The 24,642-nt window shown below is 34.2% G+C and overlaps 1 long non-coding RNA gene across 1 annotated transcript in view; it reads right to left on the bottom strand.

The window, feature by feature from the left end:
• The window catches only part of LOC140513163 (uncharacterized), a 77,610-nt gene that overhangs the window by 33,612 nt on the left and 19,356 nt on the right, over positions 1 to 24,642 (bottom strand). Inside the window, exon 2 of the long non-coding RNA XR_011970088.1 lies at positions 14,751 to 14,850. This is a non-coding gene — a long non-coding RNA (uncharacterized lncRNA). The remainder of the gene's footprint in view (positions 1 to 14,750; positions 14,851 to 24,642) is intronic.

Genomic DNA, 24,642 nt, shown 5'->3' with positions numbered 1-24,642 from the left:
CAATGCATCTGAACTGATGCAGAGTAAAATGAATAGAACTAGGAAATGATTATAAAATGACAACAATCTTGTAAAGACAAAGAACTTTAAAAGACTTAGAAACTCTGATTAGCCTAATGACCAACCAGGATTCAGGAAGACTAATGATAAAACACGTTACTGACTTCCATAGCTTGGGGGACAAAATAAAAAGGAAATTTGTTTTGCTTGACTATCTATAGCTATGTCTGTATCAATGTCTACAAACACACACACATACACACCACACAAACACACACACACACACATATATATATATATACACACACATATCTATATATGTACACTTATCTCTATCTATACACATAAACAATACATATACATGTGTACATACATATATACAAATGTGTGTCTGTATATATGTATGTGTGTATATATACACATGCACATACAGGGATTTTCATTTTCTTTCACTCTCAATAAGTGAAGAGAGGGAAGGAAGATTTTTTCTTATTGAAAAAATAAAGCATAACTTAAAAACAGTATTGGTTCCTTGCCCAAGTACTACCTTCAGTATATAAATAAAGATAATACTTTGCTTTGATTTTTCTACATTGTATTAATTTTAATTTTTCTTATTCTTCATCTTTCATTTTTATAGCCTTGTGAGTCCTCAAATAAGAATCGATAATTAGTAGTCTGGTATCTAATTAATTTTACTCTTTAAATTTCAACAGTAATAAAATGTTACCCTTGTTTCCATAAGGAAAATTATAACATTGGTGATGGTGATCATCTTACTATATGTTTTCTTAAAATAAAACTTATTATAATCTCTTCTGTATGAAATGAAAACTATAACTGTTTTAATAATAAAAAGCTCCATTCATTTGATTCATTTTTATCTCTGGTTCTTTGTCCTGTGTCCTTCTATTGTTTCATAGTCTAAATGTCTTTTGTCTGTTGCTGTGACGTTACGGCTTAATTTCTTACTAGTTTTCAAAAGTTCATTCCAAAAATTATTTCTTTCACTTTTACATGATCACTGAGAGCACGCCTTCCAAAACATGCAATGCTATCTTTGTTTAAAAATGTCCATCAGCATTTTCTAAATAATAATAATGATTCCATCCATCCCTCTCTCATCTATTGTTCCAGGTCAGTACATTAATTATTCCTCTCCTTATGGTCTTTTCAAGTATATTCAGTAGATGTAGCATTTCTAAATTTGATTTTTTATTTCTTCTCAAAGCTTTTATCTAGGTTTTTCTTTCTATTATCTTTCAGTTTAACATATTCATTTTTCATATTTGCCTTTTTGACAGTAAAACATTTTATCTTATGTTGAGATCATAGTTGACCCGATTCTGTTTTATCCTGTTGATCTTGAACAATCCAGCTAATAGCTCAAATTCCACCAGGGTACATCTCAGTTTCTTTTAACCTTGCATGACACATTGTACTTCCCTAATATTTATCATGTTCTAATGGGGATTGTAAATATTTTTGTGTATATACTACACTCAAAGAGTTATGAAGTCAGAAAGATTGTCTTATTTATCTTTGCATATATGTGACAGATATATGCTTAATCAATGCATATACAGTGAATTGAACTGAAGTTGATTTAGATACCCAAAGTGACCAACATATGATGTGGGTGTACATCATTTGTCAATCCAAAATTCAGGGATGATTATTAATTATTATGATCATTTCTCAAGTTCAAAGTAATGATTATTTTTATATCAAAATATGCTCTCTTCACTTCCCATTATTTTGCACCAGGTAATGTCAGATACAGGCTACTGGACAATTAGTCTTATTATTTAAGGTTAGCGACTAGGCCAGTGATTTAATTTGTATGGGGAATTCCTCACTTGAGGAAATTCCTTCCACCAATTCATGTTTTTACCTTCTCTACAATTTATAATTTTCGTGAACTCTCCAGATAACTGAACGACGAAGTGACTTGTCAAGGGTCAAATATTCATTGTATAGGAGAAAGAACTTAACTCAGATCATTCTGGCTCTGTATCATTATGTAACGCTGTCTTTCATTAGTCTTGTAAAATACAGAAGATACTATCGGACTTAAATAGAGAACACTATTCTCTGCTTTTCGTGGGAAACTAGTTTGGTCATGAAGGGAAAATCAAAAAGATAATGATAATAAAATTAATTATTACTGCTTACATTTTTATAATTATTTAAGGTATATAAAGCATTTCTTTCCCAAGAACCCTATGTAGGAACTTCTATTATCCATGTATATGGCTTGCTTTTTTTTCATAATCTGCTTTGTCCTTCACTATTAAACTAAACAGATAACAGCATTCCCTTTCTCAAAATGGTGTGCATTTGATGCATAAATGCTACTGTATTCTCATTTTTTCCATAGGGCAGACTTTCTTTCACAGATTTGCTTCCCATATTCTTCGGCAGCTTATCATTTCATCTGAAAGCCGAGCAATTTCAGTATATAGTTTTGTCCCTTCCCCCCAAAAATATCTGTTCATTCCTCACATACTATGCTACGGCCCCTACTTTCTTTTTTTTAAAGTGCTGTAAGCAGACATTTTTATTGAAAGACACTGTAAACAGACTCTTTTTTTGTGAAAGCACAGATTCTTTTACACATACACGTACAAATGAATTCTCCACTTCCCTGAATTGGTTGACAGAAAATTGTGGAATGAAGAGTTATTTACAAAAACTTCAGGAAGGAAAGCTGAGCCAGAGAATGGAATGCTCAATGATAACAATGCATCTGGGGTTGCATCTGTATGAAGAGGTACACTGGCCCAGTTCAGAGGTGAATGGTTGGAATGCCCATTTTGACGTAGAATGATTTAGACTTAAAATGGCAGGATTAAAAGAATGGGGAATCAAGCACGTCTTCAAGAGCAGGACTGCATAGTTTCTCTCTCTTTAGTATGTTCGCTTTCCAGATTCTAAAGAAGCTGACTCAGGCTAACTTGCTCTCCACCATGGAAAAAAGGATATGTGACAGCTAAGAGGGAAGCACTCACAATAGAGATGGGGATAATCCAATTTGATTATTGGACTTTCCACCTTTTGCACACTGAACTTGAATTTTCAGATCCTTCACCTTTATGGTCACTCAGATGGACTTCCCCCATGTAGTACTGTTTGAACATTACCTTGGCATGAGAAGAGTGTCCCAAGTTCTCAAAGCTTTCAGTTGCATCCCAATCAACTTGTTCCATTGGAACCTCTTCTCCATCCGGGTGCTTGCTAAGGAAGCATGTGATGTCGTAGATTCACCCATGGATGACTATTCACATGTCCTTCTCTGAGTTGCCCTTCACCACCTCCTCAATCCAATAGTAGGTGATATAGGCCTTTGGCTCCTTCCCCTCTATGCTGCCACTACTGCCTTCAGTTACCATTTAGATCAGAGGCCTGTGGCCCCTACTTTCAAAGGAATATTCATGATGACTTCAGATCCCAAAAATGAACTTACTCTCTCCATGCTGATCCAGGGTGAGATGAATATATTAAGGAATAAAAAAATGCATCACTAATCCTTATATACATCTCTCATGTGGCTAAAACTTAGAACAACAAACATTTGTGTTTTCCGGACGTGGAGATCCTGTTATTGCAAAGATACAAACAAAAAGGACATAAAAAATATGTGGAGGATTTTTTAAAATTACTGATGAATAAAGCATCAAGCATTGTGATTATTTTCTTTTTTAATCTCAATGTATTAGGCATGTTTTTGAAATAAATATCAAGGAAAATTCATGACTTTAATTTATGTAAGCTCCATGCAAGATTGTACTTTAGCAGCATTACAATAAGGAGTTGTTAGATTGTGCCAGAGATTGTGCCAACTCACATCAACAACAATTTGGGACAATAAATGATTTTTTTTTAAATGATGGAAACTATAAGATGCTCTGAAAACAAAACTACTTCACAAAATTTCAATTGTGACGTTTTCTTTCACCTTTCTGTGTTTTGGTGTTCTTTCAGACTTGAAATTCCTACTACTTAAATGGCCAGACTGTATCCCAGGGGACTTTGGAAAAGTTCTAGTAGAATAATCTTTCATAATGCCAGAGTTTTTCCCCTCTTCTAGTGTGACCTACCAAACCAATTAAGCAATAAATCCTCCTTTAGAGATTGTCTTGGAGGTGTGAAAGCAGAAAATACAAACCTATATCAAAATATGATACCACAAGCTCCAAAATCAAATATCAGTAGGTGAAATGACTGTGCCTCAAGAAATAGGAAGAGACTCCACTACATATTGCAATCTAGAGGGAGCAATTATTTGTTTTGGCTCAGCTGGATAAGAAAATTGCCATCAGCTACATTTAGAACTTCAGAACTTCAGATATTTTGAAAATGTTTACATGGACAAAATCACGTGTTACATTTGTAGCAATTATTAGTAAGTTGTGTGTGTGTGTGTGTGTGTGTATGTGAGTGAGAGACAGACAGACAGATAGAGACAGAGACAGAGACAGAGAGACAGAGACAGAGAGAAGGAGAGACAGGCAAACAGACAAATTTCTTTACTTATATGGTCAGCAAGACACAGTGAAATGATTGTTGGACTTGGAGGAGACATGGGTTCAGATCCTGCCTCTGACACTTATTACATATGCTAATCATGGATGTGCCACTTAACCTCTCAGATAATCCTTTAAGAACATACTTAGGTTATAAGGAGTCCTCATAGTGATTAAATCATAAGTGCTTAAGGAATTTTCTTAAGATTATAACGTAATAGATTTCCAGAAACACATATTATTTGGTTTTACATCTCCTATACTTCATAGTATCTTAAGCACACGTGGTACTCAATTTTTTGAAGCATTAGGAATATTATACATACATGCATGTATATATATGAGGTATCCAATACACACATATTATATATATACACATGTGTACATGTGTACGTTTTTTGCATATAATATACATATGCACACATGCATATTCATTGCGGATATGTACATAAATTCACCTGACAGGGACTGCTATTTTTTTAAGATTGTATAAAGTGCTCAATTGCTTGTACTCTTCAGTTTACTTTATATATAGATCTAAACTAAAAAACCTCAATAGACTCATTTTGAAATTTTTTTTTAACTTTCATACTGTACTAAATGTTTACTTCAACAGTTACAGAATTAATTTTGTGTAAATGAATAACAAATTTCATGTCCAATCAGAGACACTCACAAATGTTCACTGCAACCTTTATTGCTATCATGAATCTATCAAAGACAGCAGACTACAAATGCTGCAAGAGAGAAAACTCAAAATCGAGATCGTACATGGTAACAGTGAGGCTTGGCACATAGAATGTTTTGTTACTGTTTATTTTCTTTTCCTTTGACTGAAAAGCTCCCTGATAACAAGGAGGCTGGGTGAGATGAATTCCAATACTCTTTTTATTTCATCTTTTGTATTTATTTTGTATTGTATTTTCCTTTTTCTTTTCCAACCATACACCAGTTGTCTCCTAAAAATATAAGAAACTACAGAGTAAACAAATATTTAAGTCCACTTATTCTTATTCGCCAAAGTAACAATTAGGTACCTGCTTTGGTTTTTTAAATCAAGATTATTCTTATGCTAGATTGGCTCCTTCTAAAGTTCAAAGACGTCATTTTCCTGTCCTTAAAATAGAACTTATCCTTTTCTGAGACATGTATACCTGGTATGGCTAATTGACTTAATATGATGAAGTTGGTCATTGAGAATTTTCCCTCTCCTAGGTTCTCCTTTGGATTAAATAAGAAGCCAAACTATCTTGAATTCAACAAATTCTTTAACTTTCAGAAAATCAAGATGAATTTTTTTATTAGATTTTAATTACCTTAGTTTTGTCACTATTTTTCTTAAATTATTTTAAAAATAAATTTTATTCATGTATTTTGTTCTCACATTACTGACAGATTCTAATGTATGCTTCCCCACCCCCTCATGTCTTATCAACCATATCAAGGTGAAAGTAAGTTCCACTGAGTATGTGCAGGAAAAAAAAAATCTTAACAATATTTTTCCCAAGAGTGAAAAGAAATGTCTAGACTCAAGTTCAATTGATTAACATAGGTTCACTTTTTTTTTTCCTAGCATGAGGGTAAATTTGAGATATGTTCATTTTCCACACTTAGCAGGCTTTCAATATCTTACTATTTAATACAGAGAAACAGCTATGAACTTTCAATTTTATAATATTGTACTGTAGTCACTAAACTAATTTCATACTTAAGTTCTTGAAGAGTGTGATTTTGTTGCTTTGAATCTTTTCTCTACTTCCTCAGCTCCCAGCATCTCAACAAAGAATTGTTATGACTGAAATACATCACATACATATATAAATACTTGATATATATGATTTATGTTATATAGGAATATAGTGAATAACTATGATTCTAAGTCTCTTTGAATTTAGTTGAATTCATATGCACACAATAAGCATATAGTTCATTAATATTCAAAAGTCGCAAGGCTTTATTCTGCACTATGATAGAAATCTGGAATTCAATGTTACCTTCACACATTGGCATGCATGAAATTAAGATTTTAGAGGAAGAAAATTAACCTTATCCTATTAAAAAGGAACAGTTCATATACTGGAAAATTAACTTTATTTTATTGCATGTTTATCTGAATGTGATTATAGGAACTTGTACTAATCTCCTGCAAGTCTACCAGCATTAAATCTAACCACATCCCTACCCCATCTGGGACATATCTGATGACAAGGACTGCCTCTTGCCTTCTTTTTATACTGACACTTAACACGTGTCAATACATAGTAGACACTTCAAAAATACTTATTCACTGACTGAGAACTTTCAGGTACCATTTTTTCTGGTAATGTCTCAGTTTATTTTGGTTGTTGAAAATGATTATTCGATTTTTTAAGGGAAAATTTTTAAATGATTTATGTTTATTTCTCCTGTTTACTTAATAAATGAATTCTCTGCCTTTATGTATGCAAATGCCAATTCTCATAATGGAAGGCAGACTTGTCAAGAATAGGGACAGCTTAGTCTTGATCTTTTTTTCTGTATTTCTCCACTCAGTACATAGCATATAATGGGTTTTGAATAAATTCTTTTTTCCTGGATTGCAGTGAAAAGAAGAAAAAAAATGAAAAAAAAAATTAATGAAAGGGTTAATTTGACCTCACAACTTTTAAATTACATGTCTATATTCTCAAGGAGGTAAACAATAAGTTTATTAGAAAAGAATTCAAATTAGTTTTAAGTTGCAGTTGCAGTTGCAGCTATGAATTGGTATTAAAATACAGTCAGATTTTTTTTAGGTTGTACATGTGTAGTCATGTAAAATATTTTCATAATATTCATGTAGTGAAAGAAAACATAAACCAAAGCAATATTAAAACAAAACTTTAAAAAGATAAAGAAAGTTAAAAGAGTATGCCTCAATCAGTATTCAGACAATGTATTTTTAGCTGTCCTAATAGCATGAAAATTTTTGTGAGTTACAAATGTCATCTTCTAATACAGGAATATAAATAGCTTAAACTTATTAAGTCCTTAATGATTTCTCTTTCCTGATTTCCTGTTTATGCTTCTCCTGAATATTGTATTTGAAAGTGAAATATTCTCTTTAGCTCTAGTCTTTTCATCAAGAATGCTTAAAAGTCCTTTATTTCATTAAATGTCCATTCCCCCCCCCCACCCCGAAAAAGGGGACTCAGATTTTATGGGTCGCAGATTCTTGGTTATAATCCTAGCTCCTTTGTCTTCCAGAATATCATATTTCAAGACCTCTAATTTTTTTTTTTTTTTAAAGTAGGAGCTACTAAATCTTGTGCTATCCTCATTGTGGCTCCATGGTACTTGAATGACTTCTTTCTGGCTGTTTGCAATACTTTCTCCTTGACATAGGAATTCTGAAATTTGCCTATAATATTCCTGGGAGGTTTCATTTGGGGAACTCTTTCAAAAGAGTGATTGGTGAATTCTTTAAATTTCTATTTTTCCCACTGGCACTAGAATATCAGAGCAGTTTTCCTTGAAAAATTTCTTCAAAGACAACGTCTAGGCTCTTTTGTTGATCATGGCTTTTAGAGAGTCCAATAATTTTCAGAGAAACTTTTTTTCTAGGTCAGCTGGTTTTACAATGAGATATGTAACATTTTCTTCTATTTTTTTTCATTCTTTTGATTTAATTTTATTCTTTCTTGATTTCTCATAAAGTCATTAGCTTCCATTTGCTCATTTCTAATTTTTAAGGAAGTCTTTTCTTCAGTGAGATTTTTGAATAACCTTTTTCATTTGCCCAATTCTATTTTTGGAGGAGTTTGTTTTGTTTTTTTTTTCCTTTTTTTTATTCTGTGAATTTGTGTGCATTTTTTCCCATTTGGCCAAATCTGATTTTTAAGGCATCCTTTTCCTCATTGACTTTTTAGACATCTTTTACTCTTTGGCCTACTCTGTTTTTTAAGGTGTTCTTTTCTTCAGTATTTTTCTGTGTCTCCTTTACCTCTTTTCTCATGAGTTTCTTGCATCACTCACTTCTCTTCCCAATTTTTCTCCTATCTCTCTTGCTTTATTTTCAAAATTATTTTTGAGTTCTTCCATGGCCTTAGAACAATTCATATTGTTCTTGGAGGCTTTGGATGTAGGAGCCTCCACTTTGTTTTCTTCTTCTGAGTGTGTGTTTTGATCTTCCATCTCACCATAGTAACTTTCTATGGTCAGAACTTTTTTTTTTTCCATTGTTTGCTCATTTTTCCCAGCCTATTTCTTCACTTTTAACCTTTTATTAAACTAGGGCTTTGCTTCCACAGCAAAGAGCACATTGTCTTAAGCTTCTGTGATTTTGTACAACTGTTTTCCCAAGATACTTCTAAAGACCTACAAATTTTCAGTTCTTCCAAGGTGTTATGATCTATGGAGAAGTATTTGTTTCTCTCCTGGCTGGTGTTCTGGGCTGTGAGTAACCATAAGCACTCTTTTCTTCCCTGGAACTGTGAGGAAGGTTCCCATTCCATTGTGCCTGCAAACTCTGGTGTGTGCATGTTACTTTTCACTCTGGGACTGCCACCTAGGGCTACTATCCAGGTTGGAGTATGGACAAAGCAAGAGTCCTACCTCAGTGCTAGCAAGGAGTTGCCTGCAATCTCCTTCTGATCGGTTGTTTGACCCCCTTACTTTTTATGGGTTGAGTGCTCTAGAAGCAATTGTTGCCAAATGCTTATTCAGTGGTTCCCATGGATTGTTCCTGGTTTGCTGGGGTTGAGACAGTGCTCACATAGCATAAGCTGGACTGTGCTCCTCTCTCAAGTTGGTGTAAAAGACCTTTCCTGCCAACTTTGTAAGTCATGAAAATTGTTTCATTCCATCTTTTCATGGAGTGCCACTCTATAATTTGTTTACAGTCATTACTTAAAGATATTCCAAGGGGTTTGGGAGAAAACTCAGACAAATTCTTGTCTTTACTCCACCAGTTCACCTCTGTCCAGAAATCAAATTCTTAGAAAAAAAATAACTTGTTTTAAACATAGCCAAATGGTATCTAAAAGTTCAAAAATATCCAATTTAGGGTAAGTACACAATTAATTTGACACATTCTTACATGTCTTATTCCTTGAATTAGGGAATCACTATAGAACCATTTCACTCAAAACTTTTAATGGGGTAATCAGAGGTAAGCATGGAACAATGAAAATAATAATGTATTTAGAGTTAAAGGAATTGATTCAAATTTCACATGTGCCATTAGCTAGTTATATGACCCCAGGAAAGTCACTTAAACTCTTTGAAACCTAGTTTATTCATCTGCAAAATAAGAAGATTGGAAGAGATAGCAACAGAAATCCCTTACAAAGGAGACAATGTTTTGAGATGTGATTAGCGTAGTGCTTGACACATAATAGTAAATTAATGAATGCTTGTTGCCTCCCATTTTCCTTCTAATTAGAGATCTCTGACTCTGTGATCCTACATAGTGGTACGACCAAAGAATTTGCATAGAAAATATACTGCCAGGCCTAGAGGCCTGTGTGGGCTACCCGAGTCTTCTTACCTCACCTCCGAGGTCTTCGGTTGGCCAAAACCGGATGCTCATATGAGAGAAAGGACGTTCCAGAGTCGAACAAGGGTTGAGCTTTATTTCAGGGTCTAGTTACAAGTGCAGGGGGGTCTTCCTTAGGAGGAAGAGGGGGAGATTTCCTAAGGAGGCTAGGATCTTAAGGGATTGGAAGTAGAAGTACAAGCGGGGAGAGAGGGGGAGGGGAGAGAGGAAAGAAGAAAAGCGGAGCCTACTGTCCTCTTGGCTCCTCACGTGCTAAGAGAGCTTTCAGGCTTCCTCAATCCTACTTAACCTTCAGCCACACAGTTTGCATCTGAATACCGTGCTGTTAGATAACAATAGTGTGCCCAGATCCGGGACTACCTCGAGGGCAGGGAGACTCCACCCATCATGTATCTCCCGGGGAGAGGCGGAAATACCCGAGCTAGCCGAGCTAGCTCAGTCTGACCTTCTCGAATCCCCGCTGTTCATGGAGGGCCTCGTAAGACTCTAAGATTTAGAAGTCCCACTTTTACCCGCCCGAGACCCTCCACACGGATTTGAACTTCCAATCCCAACAATATACAGTAAAACTTATCATGAAAATTTGGATCAATTAGGAAATGGTTCCACAAGGGCAAAGGAGTAAAAGTCCCAGTTAAAGAAGAATTTATCTTAAGAGCAACTTTTTGAAAGAGCAGGGCCTCTATGTGTTTTACCATATGTCCAGAAACTACCTTTTCTCTCAATTAATCATGATCTTTCAGAACATAGAAAAGCTTCAATCCAGTGACTCTAGACATCTGAAGGGAAATTGCTGTGATTTCCTGGCTACCTAAATACTTTGCAAGTAATTCATCACCTAAAAAACAATGAATCTTACTGAGAGAGAAAGACAAAACCTCAAAACTAGATATATCTTCTCCCAAAAATGAATTGAAACTAGATACTGAGGTCTGTTCCTGGTACACACACACAAATACATGTACATATACATATATAAATATATAAACACATATATACATATGCACACATAGACATATACACACAAAAATATATAAGTACCTATGTACACATATATACTTATGCACTTATACGCATACACATGCACATATATACATACATAATACATGTACATACACATACACACATATATTCCTGCACACACACACACATATCTTCAAGGCTTATCTTTTCTATTACAATTTTAAGACTACAATTTTAAGACTATTGAGGTAACCTATTTTTTGTGTTGTAAGACCATTTTTAATTCCTAAAGAATGACTTTACGTATCTGTGTAATTAATTCCAAGCATGCTATATTGTGTGGTCACAGGACTGTGACCTAGTTCCCTCTAAGTTGTTGATCATCCAAAGTGTAAATGGTCCATAGACTGTGATAATCAATGATCTGTGACCAAATAAAAGAGAGTATCTACCCCTGTTTTGACTTCTTTAATTCAATCTCTTCTTCTACTGAGCACAGTAGTAATGATAAAGATCTCTTCTTTTTTTTCTCCCTGATACTACTCATCTAGAATCATATGGAAAGTTGCTATTCTCAACCTATGCACTAAAGGCTGACTATACTCATTTTTTTAAACAAATATCTCCTATGATATTTTATTGGGAGTCTTACTTGAAAAATAAATCCATGTCAGGATTGAGGCCTCCAGAAACAATTTTCCCAATGTGGGAACCAACCTGTGTTTGCTGCTATTTCAAGATAACTTTCTGGGATGATTAAATTCTCATACCTCATGGCTATTGTCTCTTAAGAACACACTGACAGTTTTATGCCATAAGATATATACACACATACTATATATATATACATACATATACATATATATATACACACATATAGATATAAATATATAGATATAAAAAATATATATACACACACACACACACACACATATATATATATATATATATATATATATATATATATATATAATATATATACTTGCTATTTTCCTTTATTAAAAAACATTTTCCTTTGGAGTCTGGAACCAGTCATAGGCAGGCATCCTATGAAATAGTGTTGTCAAATTCTTCAATGACTTACCATTCATTTGGTAGCTTTCTTTTTGATTCAGTGTTTCATTTGTTTCATCCTTACCATGGGACCTATAGACAGATTTTTGTAACTTGATACTGTGACTTGATACTGTTTAAGGGCTTTGGGTAAAGGTTTACCAATCACTCTGTCCATCTACTACCAACACTACCCAAGTTTCGCTTCTATACACTAATTCTTCATTCCTGGAATAGTTTCAGAAGCCTAACAATCATGTCTGCAAGCATGCCAAGAAAACAATACCATTCATGTACACATAAGGTGATGAAAATACTTAGTGTTCATAAGAAAAAGACAACATGTCTTTACCTGGCCAGCATCTTTAAATAAATTATCAAAGAAAACCTCCCTAATGTCCAAGAACCAGAGGGTTAATAAACACTTAAAGAATCAGCTGATAATCTCAAGGAGATACAAAAATAAAACTCCAAGGAACATTATAGTCAAATTTCAGAAATACGAAGTCAAGAAAAAAATACTGCAAGTTGTTAGAAAGAAATAATTCAAATATTGGGGAGTTCCAATCAGGTTTACACAGGACTTGGAAACTGCAACCTTAAAGAAATGGAGGTCATGGAACATGATATTCCAGAAGACAAAGGAGCTAGGACTACAACTATGAATCACTTACTCAGCTAAATAAATTATAATACATCAATGGAAAAAATGTTCAATAAAATAGAAGGATTTCAAGCTTTCATAAGGAGAAGAACAGAGCTAAAGTAAAAATTTGACTTTCAATATCAAGACTCCAGAGAAGCATAAACAGATTTTTAAAAAGGGAAAAAAAAGATAAAAAAAGGGAAAAGAAAACAGATTTAACAGAGCTAAATTATTTACAACATATATGAGAAGATGATACCTGCAATTCTTAAAAATTGTGTCACTAGTAGTACAACTAAAAGAAATCTACATAGAGGCTATGGGTATAAGGTAAATTTGAAGGAATGAGATTTAAAAAATAAGGGATGAGACAGAAATACACTGGATACAGAAGAAAGGGAGATGTAGAATGGTGTAAATTACTTCACATGAAGAGTCAAGAAAGACATTACAGTGGAGGGGAAGTTGCAAGGCTAGGCAACTAGTATTGCTGTAAGCTTACGCTCATCAGTATTGTCTCAAAGATGGAATATAAATACATACACACACACACACACACACACACACACACACACAAGCAGACAAGCAGAACTCTATTTTACCTGACAGGGAAGTAGGGTGGTAAAAGATCAAGTAAAGGGAGGGTAGATCAGGGGAAGTGGTAGAAAGAGGCAAGACGTGGGTGAGGAAAGAAAGGGGAGATAGGACAGACAAGAGGACGAACAGAATACAGTTAAATACACAAGTAGTACACATAAGTGTAATGTGAATGGGATGAACTCTCCCATAAAATGAAAGTGAATAGCAGAGTGGATCAAAAAACAGAATCCTACAATACGTTGTTTATAAAAAACACATTTGAAGCAGAGACACACACACAGAGTAAAGGTAAAAGGGTGGAGCAGAATCCATTATGTTTCAAATGAAATAAAATAAAGGTGGGGGGAGACAATCCTGATCTCAGATAAAGTAAAAGCAAAAGTAGATCTAATTAAAAGAGATAAGGAAGGCAACTACATCTTGATAAAATGTACCATAGACAATGAAGCAATATCAATATTAACATATATGCACCAAGTGATATAATATTTAAATAGCAGCCAAAAGAGAATTAAAGTGAGTTATAGGAAGAAATAAGACAGGAGAACTGCACTGCTGGGTGAACTCAACTGTCTCTTCTTAGAACTCAATAAATCCAACCAAAAGTAAACAAGGAAGAAACTAAAGAGGTAAATAGAATATCAGAAAAAGTTACTTATGACAGACCTTTGGCATGATTTGGAAATAAAAGGTGACACAATAAACACATGAGAAGAGCAAGGAAGAGTCTACCTGTCAGATATATGAGGAGGAGAGGAATTCATGACCAAACAAGACCTAGAGAGCATTATAAAATATAAAATTATTAATTTTATTATATTAAGTTAAAAAGCTTTTATACAAACAAAACTAAAGCAATTAGGATTAGAAGGAAAGCAGAAAGATGGGAAACAACGTTTGTAGTATACATCTCTTTAATGAAGGCCTCATTTCTCATATATAAAGAGAATTGAGTCAAATTTATAAGAATACAAGACATTTCCCAACTGATAAATGACCAAAGGACATAAACAAACAGTTTAGAAGGGGAAAAGGGAGAAAAAATTGGAACTCCAAATCTTGTTAAAATGAATGCTAAAAAATTTCTTGGCACATAAGTGTGGGAAAAATAAAATAATACTGAAAAAAGAAAGTATACTCAAATTCACTATTGATTAAAAAATGACAAATTAAAACAGCTGAGTTCCACACTTACCAGAAATAACCTCACCTCACCTCACACTTATCAGAAATAACCAAAACTAGAAGGAATGAACAGAAATAGGCACTCCCATAACTTCTGGTAGAGTTGAGAACAGGTCTGACCATTCTGGAGAGTCATTTGGAACTATGTCCAAATTATTATAAAACAGTGCATACCCTTTGATCCAGCAATGTCACTAGCTAGTCTCTACCCAAAGGAGATCAAAGAAAAAGGAAAATGATCTACATGTAAAAAAATACTTACAGTAGCTCTTTTCTGTGGCATCAAAAAGGTGTAAACTTAGGGAAGACATCATTTGGAAATAGATGAACAAGTCACAACGTATGATTTTGCTGGAGCATTACTGCAATATAAAAATGACAAAAATGAAACAAAAAAAAGAACATAGCAAGATTTATATAAACGGATGTGAAGTAAAGTTGGAAAAAAATCAGAAGACAGTTGTTCTCAGTAACAGCAATGTTGCAATAAAGGTAATTGTGAAAGATTTGGCTATTCTAATCAATACAATGATCCAAGACAATTCCAAAGGACTCATGATGAAAAAAAAACCAACACTATCCACCTCAACACAGAAAACTGATTTACTGTCTACAAACTGAAGTGTAACTTTCTCATTTTTTTTTCCTTTTTTTTCCTTTGCAATATAATTAATATGGAGATGTGTTTTGCTTGTTTTCACATCTATAACTCATAACATTTGCTTGCCTTCTCAGTGGATGTGGGAGTAGTAGAAGTGATAAAGTTTGAAACTCAAAATTAAAAAAAATGTTAAAAATAAGTAATAATTTTATTTATCAAAAACAAATTGGGCTCCTTAATTTTTTTTTTCGCATCTATATATAATTTTGTCTTGAATCTATGAGACTGCTAGATGGAGTGCTGGGCCTAGAGGTAGAATGACCTGAGGTCAAGTTGACTGCAAACACTAGCTGTGTGACGCTGGGCAAGTTACTTAACCTCAGTTTCCTATCCCGTAAAATGTGGACAATAACAACATCTAATTCCAAAGGTGATTATGAGGATCAAATGTTATACTATTGGTAAACAAATTAGCACCATGCCTGCCACATGGTAGACATTATATAAATGCTTATTTTCTTCTGTCACCCCTATCATTAGTTTAGGGCTATACTGGTAAGAGAAGCCTTTCCCAAACAAAGTTAACAGACTCTCTACATTTTACTATCAAAGACAATTATCTGCTCACAAAGAGACTATACAACTTGCCCAGGTTCAAACAGCCAAAAATATTTGACCCCAGCTTTTTGTGGCACTAATATCAATAGTCTATAAACTATGCAGCACCACCTCTCAAAAAGGGAAGATATAGTCATAATGTTCACTTTGCATATTGGCAGATGTTACTCTATTTTTGTTACTTTATTTTTACTCATTAGGGCGTCAAATAAAATTCTACTTTCTTCAACACCAAAATCTGCCTGCTGTGCATTTCTACTAAGGTTGAAAATCCTGCTGCTTCACCAATTCGTTACCTCCTTAATTTAACACTTCTGAATCTTCATCTGATATCACAGTTTCATCTTAGCTTACTAATCTGATATATTCTATACATTCTATTTATTTCCTAAAGCCTTTCCTAACTCCATCCTTTTTCAGTCTTCCACTCATGGCCATTAATTCTTAGCACTCATGTTAAATCTGCTTCCTCTTCCCATTTTATGTACCCCATCCTCCCATTTCCTCCTTCCCAGTCTACCCACCTTGCAAAGTGTTGTCCCCGAAATAAAGGATTATCCATCAAATGGGTTGGCTAGTAATAAATAACAGAGGTAGCAATGGAGTAAAAGCAGTGTGTAACTAAATACATAGAAAACTGGTTTCAAGTTTTAACAAAATTTGGAATAAATGCATTTATCTGAACATTGAATATGTAAACATAAAAGAACTTGTGCTTTTTGATGGTGACAAAGAGAATAGGGATGATCAAGCCATGGAGAATACAGCTTGGAGGTGACACATTAACGCAGGAGAGTGAAATGGAAAATGTGGAAAACACAACAGGGTTATTATAAATTAACGGACCCACCTTACACTGAAGCAAGGACATTGGCCAGAAGATCTGTGATATCAAGCAGATAGAGAATAAGGGAAATAGATAATATAGCTTAAAATGCACTGTTCCATTGAGGGATTTTTGATAAAAAAATTTAGAAAGGAAAAGAGCAAAATAATACTGTTAAATTAGATAAGATATTGCAACTCTTACAAATATTTTGATACCTACAAAGAAGAGGATTTTCTTTTAAAATAAAAATGTAATGTCTCTGTATAAAGAAACATTTCTGTTTGAGCAAAAATGAACTTTGGTATAAAATACAAAGTTCTAATTAATTTCTGAACAATAAAAAATGTGTCTAGTTTTGATGTGTATATTGTAGTAGAGGCAGAAAAATATATATATATATATATATATATATATATATTGTTTTTCGTTCATTGAAAATGGAGAAATATGATTTTAAAAAGTAGTGTTAAGGGCAGTAATAGGATGATAAAGTCTTCAGAAGTGCAAGAATTAAGTTTGCCTCCGGGGATCTGCATTTATCTACAACTCAACACAGTAAAACTTAAAAAAAAAGGAAGACGGGGAAGCATAGAAATGCTTGAGCATAGAATTATGTTTTAAATTTGATTTGAGAAGCAAATTTTGGTGGTTTGAATTTTTAATTGAAAAGTTTGCAGCTTACCTTTGAGCCACTAAATTAAAGAGGTATTGAGAAAAGAATCTGATGTAGGAACCTAAGGAAAAGAACTGAAGATACAGCAGGAGGGCAGAGGAAAAGAAAAGGTGCACTGGAATTGTATAGGTTAGTATCAATCAACTGATACAAACCTTAAGCTGAGTGATTCTTGGTTAATGTAATTTAGTTCTTTAGCCTAGAGTCCCAAGCTAAAACTAGATTTGGAGATTGTCGGAACATCTTATGAGGGTCTGTTGTTATCTGTTGTCACCTTCGGCTTGCAAAGGAAAAGTGGAGAGGGGTTTGTGTCTTGCTTTGGTATCTTGGTGAGGTGTCTTAAAAAAGTCAACATGAACTGGGTTGCTTTGAGCTCTAGCTTGATTTTGGGCAGTAAACAAATGTCTGGACTCCTTTTTTTGTGGCTAAAAGAGAGTCAGATTGGTAAGTTTTGAAGTCATCTAGTTTAAAGAAAACTGTTATTCATATTAAGAAGTAGCACAGTGTGAAAGTAAATTGAAAAGCTTGTAAATTCTATGGTTGGATAGAGAAGGAAATACGATTTGTCCAGTTGTAAAGCTGTGAAGACTAAAAATCAAGCAGAGTGAACAGAGGGGCAGTTTGTGCATTCCAGATCTCCTGTATGGATCAATGGCATGTAAATCTCCAGTCCAGAATTCTGATGGATGGATCTTCTTCCTTTATGCACTTTCCTTTCTGGATACTGTACTTATTTTCATTCTTCATGATAGATGCTGAGTACATTTGCGGGAGAGTATAAACTGGATTTATATGTGTATTGTGACATATTTTACTATCTATACCTTCCCTTTAATATAATAATGTCCACAATATTATTATTTCTTCTGCCTTATTACTAAATAAACGACAATGGTTAACATTTTAAACTGTCATTATCATAAGCGACTTATTGTGTAAATATCATGGGCATATTTATTTTTTGAGCAGCTCTTTGATTAGATAGAAAACAGAATCATATGAGGGTTCACTAGCTAGAGTAGTGAGTATATTTCCCACCATTAGTGTTAACCCTAGGAGTTCGCTTGTAATTGTGTGATGGTGGTTGTTTATATCTGGAATTTACATTTTGCAAAAGAAAATTAAACTTAGTAAGCTGATCAAGAGAGGAGTGGATGTAAATATGCTGAGATGGGAGGTGTAAGACTCCCTAACCATTGTGGATCTTTACTCTATTTCCATTGTAGTGATAACATGAATCATGCTGATACAGTAGTTAGGGGGAAAGGAAAGAGCAAATGACAATGAGATAGAGCCAGTTACTAAAGACATTCTTGCTAGTCAAATAAAATATGGATCAATTAGAAGATACAGAGATGATTGCTATTAAGAAACTAGGATGAAGCAAAATATTCATTTTAATTTTTTAAAAAAAGTAAATTTGCTAAAATCTTCATCGAATATGCATTTCCCTACTAGGCATTAAATATATGTTTTTAAATAATTGAATATATAATAGTAGCACTTCTCAAATTTCTTTCTGAAGTCTTTCTGTTCAAATATGTATAACATAGAATCAAGTATCTCTGAGGTCACTTCCCTCTCCAGCTGTGAAAAATCAATACATAGAAGTGTTAGATATAATAGTCTTCTAACATTGCTAAAATGAAGTTACTTTTTAAGTGATATTATGATTTAGTGGGTACCTCAAGATCAGGAAAACTTGTGTTCCATTCCACTTCTGTCTCATATTTATTGTGTAACTCTGGGCAAGTCAACCTCTCACTGCCTCCAAGCAATTCTCTAAGACTTAAGTTTCATCACAAATGTTGAGTTGTTGTGATAAAGGAAATTCCCTATCCTAATGAAATTACAAGTCTAGACCAAAAACAAAAGAACAAATAAATGAGAAAAAACAACTAGCATGGTGCCTATATGCCCATAGTAGGACTAAAAAGCATTAGCTTTATTTTCCATAAATTGTAGATTTTCAGATTTCAAGTACATATACACAGAGGGTCAGAGAATAGTTAGTAGTTCTAATCTGATCTCATGGTGGAGTAAGCATGACAAGGTGGATTAATAGAATGCTCTGTTTTTCCCTTGTGAGGACAGGAAAAGCTGAGAATGGACTCCAGCACATTGAGTAGACCTATGTAGTGAACTTATTAAGGGACACAGACAAAAGTTCCTGAGATGTATATGGATCATTTAAAATCCACATTGTCAGAAAGTACTCTGAAATGGATGAGATCAAAGATCTGTGAGTATTTGAGTATGTGATTTTCATGAAAAAAAATAAAATAAAGTTTTTTTATTAAAAAAAGACATGATTTGGTGTCGGTTATATTTAATTTATCTAAGTTCCAATTCCCTACTTTAAATTAAGGTTGACATGATGTCTATGCTTGCTAATATAATTCCAGATAATATTTATATAACGATTTACATTTATATAATGTAATTTATTTATTTAAATATTTATATAATGATTACTTTATATAATTTATATAATGATTACAAATCATTTTACAACAATTATCTCATTTTATCTTCACAACAAGCCTCAGAAGTAGGTCCTATTGTTATCCCCTTTTCAAGGATTCGAAAAATTGACGCAGAGCGAAGTAAGGTAATTTACCTAGAGTTGGTCCCACAGCTATTAAATATCTGAGGCCATATTGTGATATCAGGTCTTCCTGATTGCATATATATATATTTCTCTATACCGTATGCCTCCTAACTGCCCAATATATACATATGTGTTTAAGTGTGTGTTGTTGATACATATTCTTGATATTTAAACAAAAATTCAAGTTGGTTGCTGATTTAGTAATTTTCAGTTATGCTTAATTCTTTGTAACCTCTTTTTTGAAGTATTCTTGGCAAAGATACTGGAGTGGTTTGCCATTTCCTACTCCATCTCATTTTACAGATGAGGAAATTGAGGTAAACAGGGTTAAGTGACTGGCCCAGCATCACACAGTAATAAATTTCTGAGGCAACATTTGAACTCAGGTCTTCCTGACTTCAAGACCAGAACTCTGTTTGTTGAGCTACCCAGCTTCCTTCACAAGCGTATGATTATTTTTTTTAAAAAATCTATCAGAGAACTTTTGCTTCAAACTCCCTCAGAGTGAAAAGCTGAATACCTAAGAGAGGTTTTGTTTGGTTCTGTTTGGTTCTGTTTGGTTTTTATATCTAGTTAATATGACCTATTTGAATTGTGAGGGCCTGAAAGCCACAATGATTGACACCTCTGCAGCAATAAGATGTAAGTGAGCAATGGTTGCCATAGAACACTCTTCTCTTCCCACAGCATTATCCCTCATACCCCATGTACTCAGTAACTCTTTCCTGAGTCAGTGTGACAATTCAGGGTTCAGTGGCCCTTCACATTTCTCATTTCTTCCCCACTGAGGGAATGATGGAATATCTGAAAATCAGATAGCAACAAAAAACAGGGGAGGATGATGGCAAAAGGACTCTTGGAATCAATATGTTTTTTTTTTTTTTAAAATCTGACTGTAATTAAGAGCACCTGTGTTTCTTGTGTAGGAGTATGAAAAAGATTTGTTTGTGATTTCTTTGCCCACACGAGGAAGTAAAGGCTATATAGATAGATATATTTATATATATATGTATATATATATATATAGATAGATAGATAGATAGATAAATACATTTATATTTATATATATATATATATATCTACATAGATACATACTCAAACTGTTAATGACACATCGATAGGAACAGGGGAATCTTCCATTTCAACAGGTAGTGAACATATATCATGCAAGGTCAGGAAGGATCACATTTTAATAATAGCTCTTCCAGTCTCCCTATAGCTAGACCAAGATTCAGCATCATCTCCATAGAAAATTAACTCTCTTAATGATATATTAATACTGTCTCATTATCATTAGCTTGATTATCAAAACGCACACAAAATCATATGTGCATGCACACACACACAAGGGGGAGGGTAGAAATAATGCAACAAAAATAATGTTTAGCACTAGCTGTATATTAAGAATCTGTATGAGATACCAAAGCAGTTATATAGCATACTATGTGGTTTTGATAGTTTGATGCTAATAATATATCCTTTCGAGGTTGTGCTTATGCAGAAATGCTACAAATTCAGCTGTCATTATCCCCACCCCCTCTCTTTTCATGGAAGTGTTCAGTTTTTGAAAGTAGATTCAAAGAGGAGGGGACAGAGGGAAGTAGTGGCATGAGGGTCTATGTGAAATGAAATCTAGAAAGAAGTGTTTTCTCCCTGGAGACATCTTATTAAGGATTTGGGAATTTTCTTGTTTTATTCATCACTCAAGAGGCCTTTAATTCATGTAGTCCAAAAGTTCAAGGGAGAAAAATCTCTTGTCATCAATCTGTGCAAGGACACTCAAAAGAAATTTCGGTTAGGCAGCCATTCTGTGAACAGGCACTTATGTACCCAGAACTGCAAAGTTTAACAAAGGAAAATCTACAGTAAAACAACAACAACCACAAAATATCTCAAGTGCTGTCCTCTGGAGCGCAATAATGGCCACACATAAGATGACACACAAAATGAGGCAGAAAAAGAGTGGGGATAAAAGGAAGTACCTGATGCAGGGGCATCTTGTTCCATTTAGTTGCAGCAGATACAGAGTGGAGTGAGATAAAAAGCATTCTTACCTATATAAATGAAGTCATTTAATGGATTTTGTTATTCTCCCTCCAGCCCTCCAATTAGAGCAAAGAGGAGAGTATGGAAGGTGATGTCAATCAAGGCTTGAGTCAGCAGCACGATGATGAGATTAGAGTGGATGAGATTAACCTGAAGAATCATGGTTCATCTTCTTCCATAGTGTTGAAACCAGTCAGAGAAGAAGGTTCTAAGGGAAGTATCCTTTTTAATCCAAATTGCACCCCATTAATCTTGCTGGATATGCTAAATGTAGCTGTATCATGACCTAAAGAGTGCATTGGATTTTTTTTTTTTTTTTGGCAAATAACCATGTGAAAAACTAACTAATAATTTCAAAACTATAGCTGGCCAGTTCAACTTTATGCTCAATTTGTTTTTGAATTCAGTTTTGTTTTTTTTTTTTTTTTCTTGGCAATGTGAGTCATTTATGCCTTGCCAAACCTCAATACTGGGTTACTCCCAGAATCCAATGGGGCTGACTTTCTCTCTATTCCTCAGATATGGCACTCTATCACACAGCTTTGTTTCTTTTTACTGGTCATCTCTTACACATTGCAATGAACTCTGCTCATCACATCATCAAAGGATCCCTCTCTTTCTTTTAAGATACAGGATGAGAACAACCTTCTATAGGAAGCCTTCCTGACATCCCCAAGTGTTAATGCCTTCCCTGCTAGGTACCTTAAATTGAACTATTTTACATTTATTTTCTTTATATTTATTCTTTATAAACTTATTTTTGTTTTTAGTGTCACCCCTCTTAGAATACTCTTAGTGCCCTCTACTATCAACTTTAAATATGTACATCATATATAATACATATATGTATAACCCATGTATGTATATGTTGTGTGTGTATATACACACATATACTTGTCTCCATTAGTAAAATATAAGCTCCTTAAGAGTAAGGAATTGCTTCATTCTTTGAATCTGTGACCCCAGTAGCCATCAAATTGCCTAGCACATACTAGGTGCTTAATTAGTCATCTTTTCCACCATGAGCCTGGGTGAAGTCATATACGTAAGCTCAGTACACTAGAAATTTATATTATTTCATTTCAACATTGCCTTCAACACACCAAGGCATTCCTTTGATAGTGTATTCCTCCTTCCTTGATTCCTTATTTACCACTTTCCATAGATGCTGTTACAAATCTATAATCCTCAAACATCATGGCTTCCCCTCTACCTATCATTTCAGATAAAGACCTCACTGCATGCTTTAGAGAGAAAATAGAAGTCAAGAATTGCTAGTTCTTTCCTCTCAATTTATTTTCATATCAAAATCCTTTAATACTACCTCACTCTTGACATTCATTTAGTCCCTGAAAATGAGATGACCTTTCTACATTCCCAAGTCAATCCTTCTCCTAGGTGGGGGGTAGGGGTTATGTCCTTGGTATTGTCCCCTCCCATTTTCCAAAGCAGATTATTCCCCTGTTTTACCAATCTCCTCCTACCTATGGATGTTTTCTTTTCCTACTAACTATGAATACTCTCATATCTTTCTGTAATTTAGAAACAACAGCTTTGCTACTCTCTAGCAACTCCTTAGTCTCTTATTTATTAGTTTTTTGTTTGATATTCAATTCCTAGAAAAATGTTGTCTATATTCTTTGTTGTATCTCTCCATTTTTTAGTCTCCTCTCATTTCCCAAACCTATGTTCTCTAGCTACCATGATCTTTTAATTTCCAAATTTATTGTCCTTTTCCTATTCCTCAGCCTTCAAGACCCCTCTTAAATATTTCACACTAATCATCTTATTATTATTGATCACCCCGTCCTCTTTGATACTCTGACTTTTTCCAAATGCTACCACTCCTGTTTCTTCTCCTACATGTCTTTCTACTTCTCTAATTTCTTGATCCCCATCCATACCTTGCCTTCTGACCATGGGTGTACTACACAGCTACTCTAAAGATAACTTCTTTCTCTACACTCTTTCATTTCATGACCCCTTAAGTTCCCATGGGTTTAATTATCATTCACTGTATGAATGACCTGATCCATGGGCATTGAAACCATCACAAACAGGGTGTATCAGGAACTTTGAAACACAATGTGTCCAAAGTAGAACTTATCAGTCACTGATCTCTCTTCTGAATTTCTTTCCAAGTCTTCACCACCTTCTAGATGGTCCCTTTGCCTGCCTCCATTCTATCACCAGTTGAATCTGTCCTCCACACTGCTGCCAAAGTAAATCTGTTTAAATATGAGTCTCACTCTCCTGCTTAGTAAACTATGACCACTAGGATAATACAACTTCTGTGTTTGGCTTTTAACCTACCTTCACCCTAGCTTTCCAAGATTGTCAAACATTCTCCTTTCTCAACTCCAATATCCAACTTAAATAGGTTTCTGAAATGTGGCATTATTTTCTTCCATATCCATGGCTTTTCAATGGTATCCTCCAATTTCTAGAAGATACTCTTACTCATATTTTCCTGATTAAAATTTTATTTCTTTCAAGATTCAGTTCAAATATTACTTTATAATCAAAGGCATCCCTGGATCATCTGCCCTCAATGCTAGTTCTCTCCCTTCATAAATTACAGTGTGTTTGTGTGTGTATATACACACAACTATACACATATATATGAATGTTATTTTCACTGATAGAATACGTATTGTAAGAGAGTAGGAAGTGTTTCCTTTATTTGTTTGTTTTTCTATACCCAACACCAAATGTAGTGCTAACAAGATGTGGAGATACCTAGTTGAAGTCCTTAATAAATGTTTGGCAATGATTG

This window comes from Notamacropus eugenii, chromosome 7 (assembly GCF_028372415.1).
Source record: "Notamacropus eugenii isolate mMacEug1 chromosome 7, mMacEug1.pri_v2, whole genome shotgun sequence".
Lineage (NCBI taxonomy): Eukaryota > Metazoa > Chordata > Mammalia > Diprotodontia > Macropodidae > Notamacropus > Notamacropus eugenii.
This window is presented reverse-complemented; position numbering and strand designations above follow the sequence as displayed.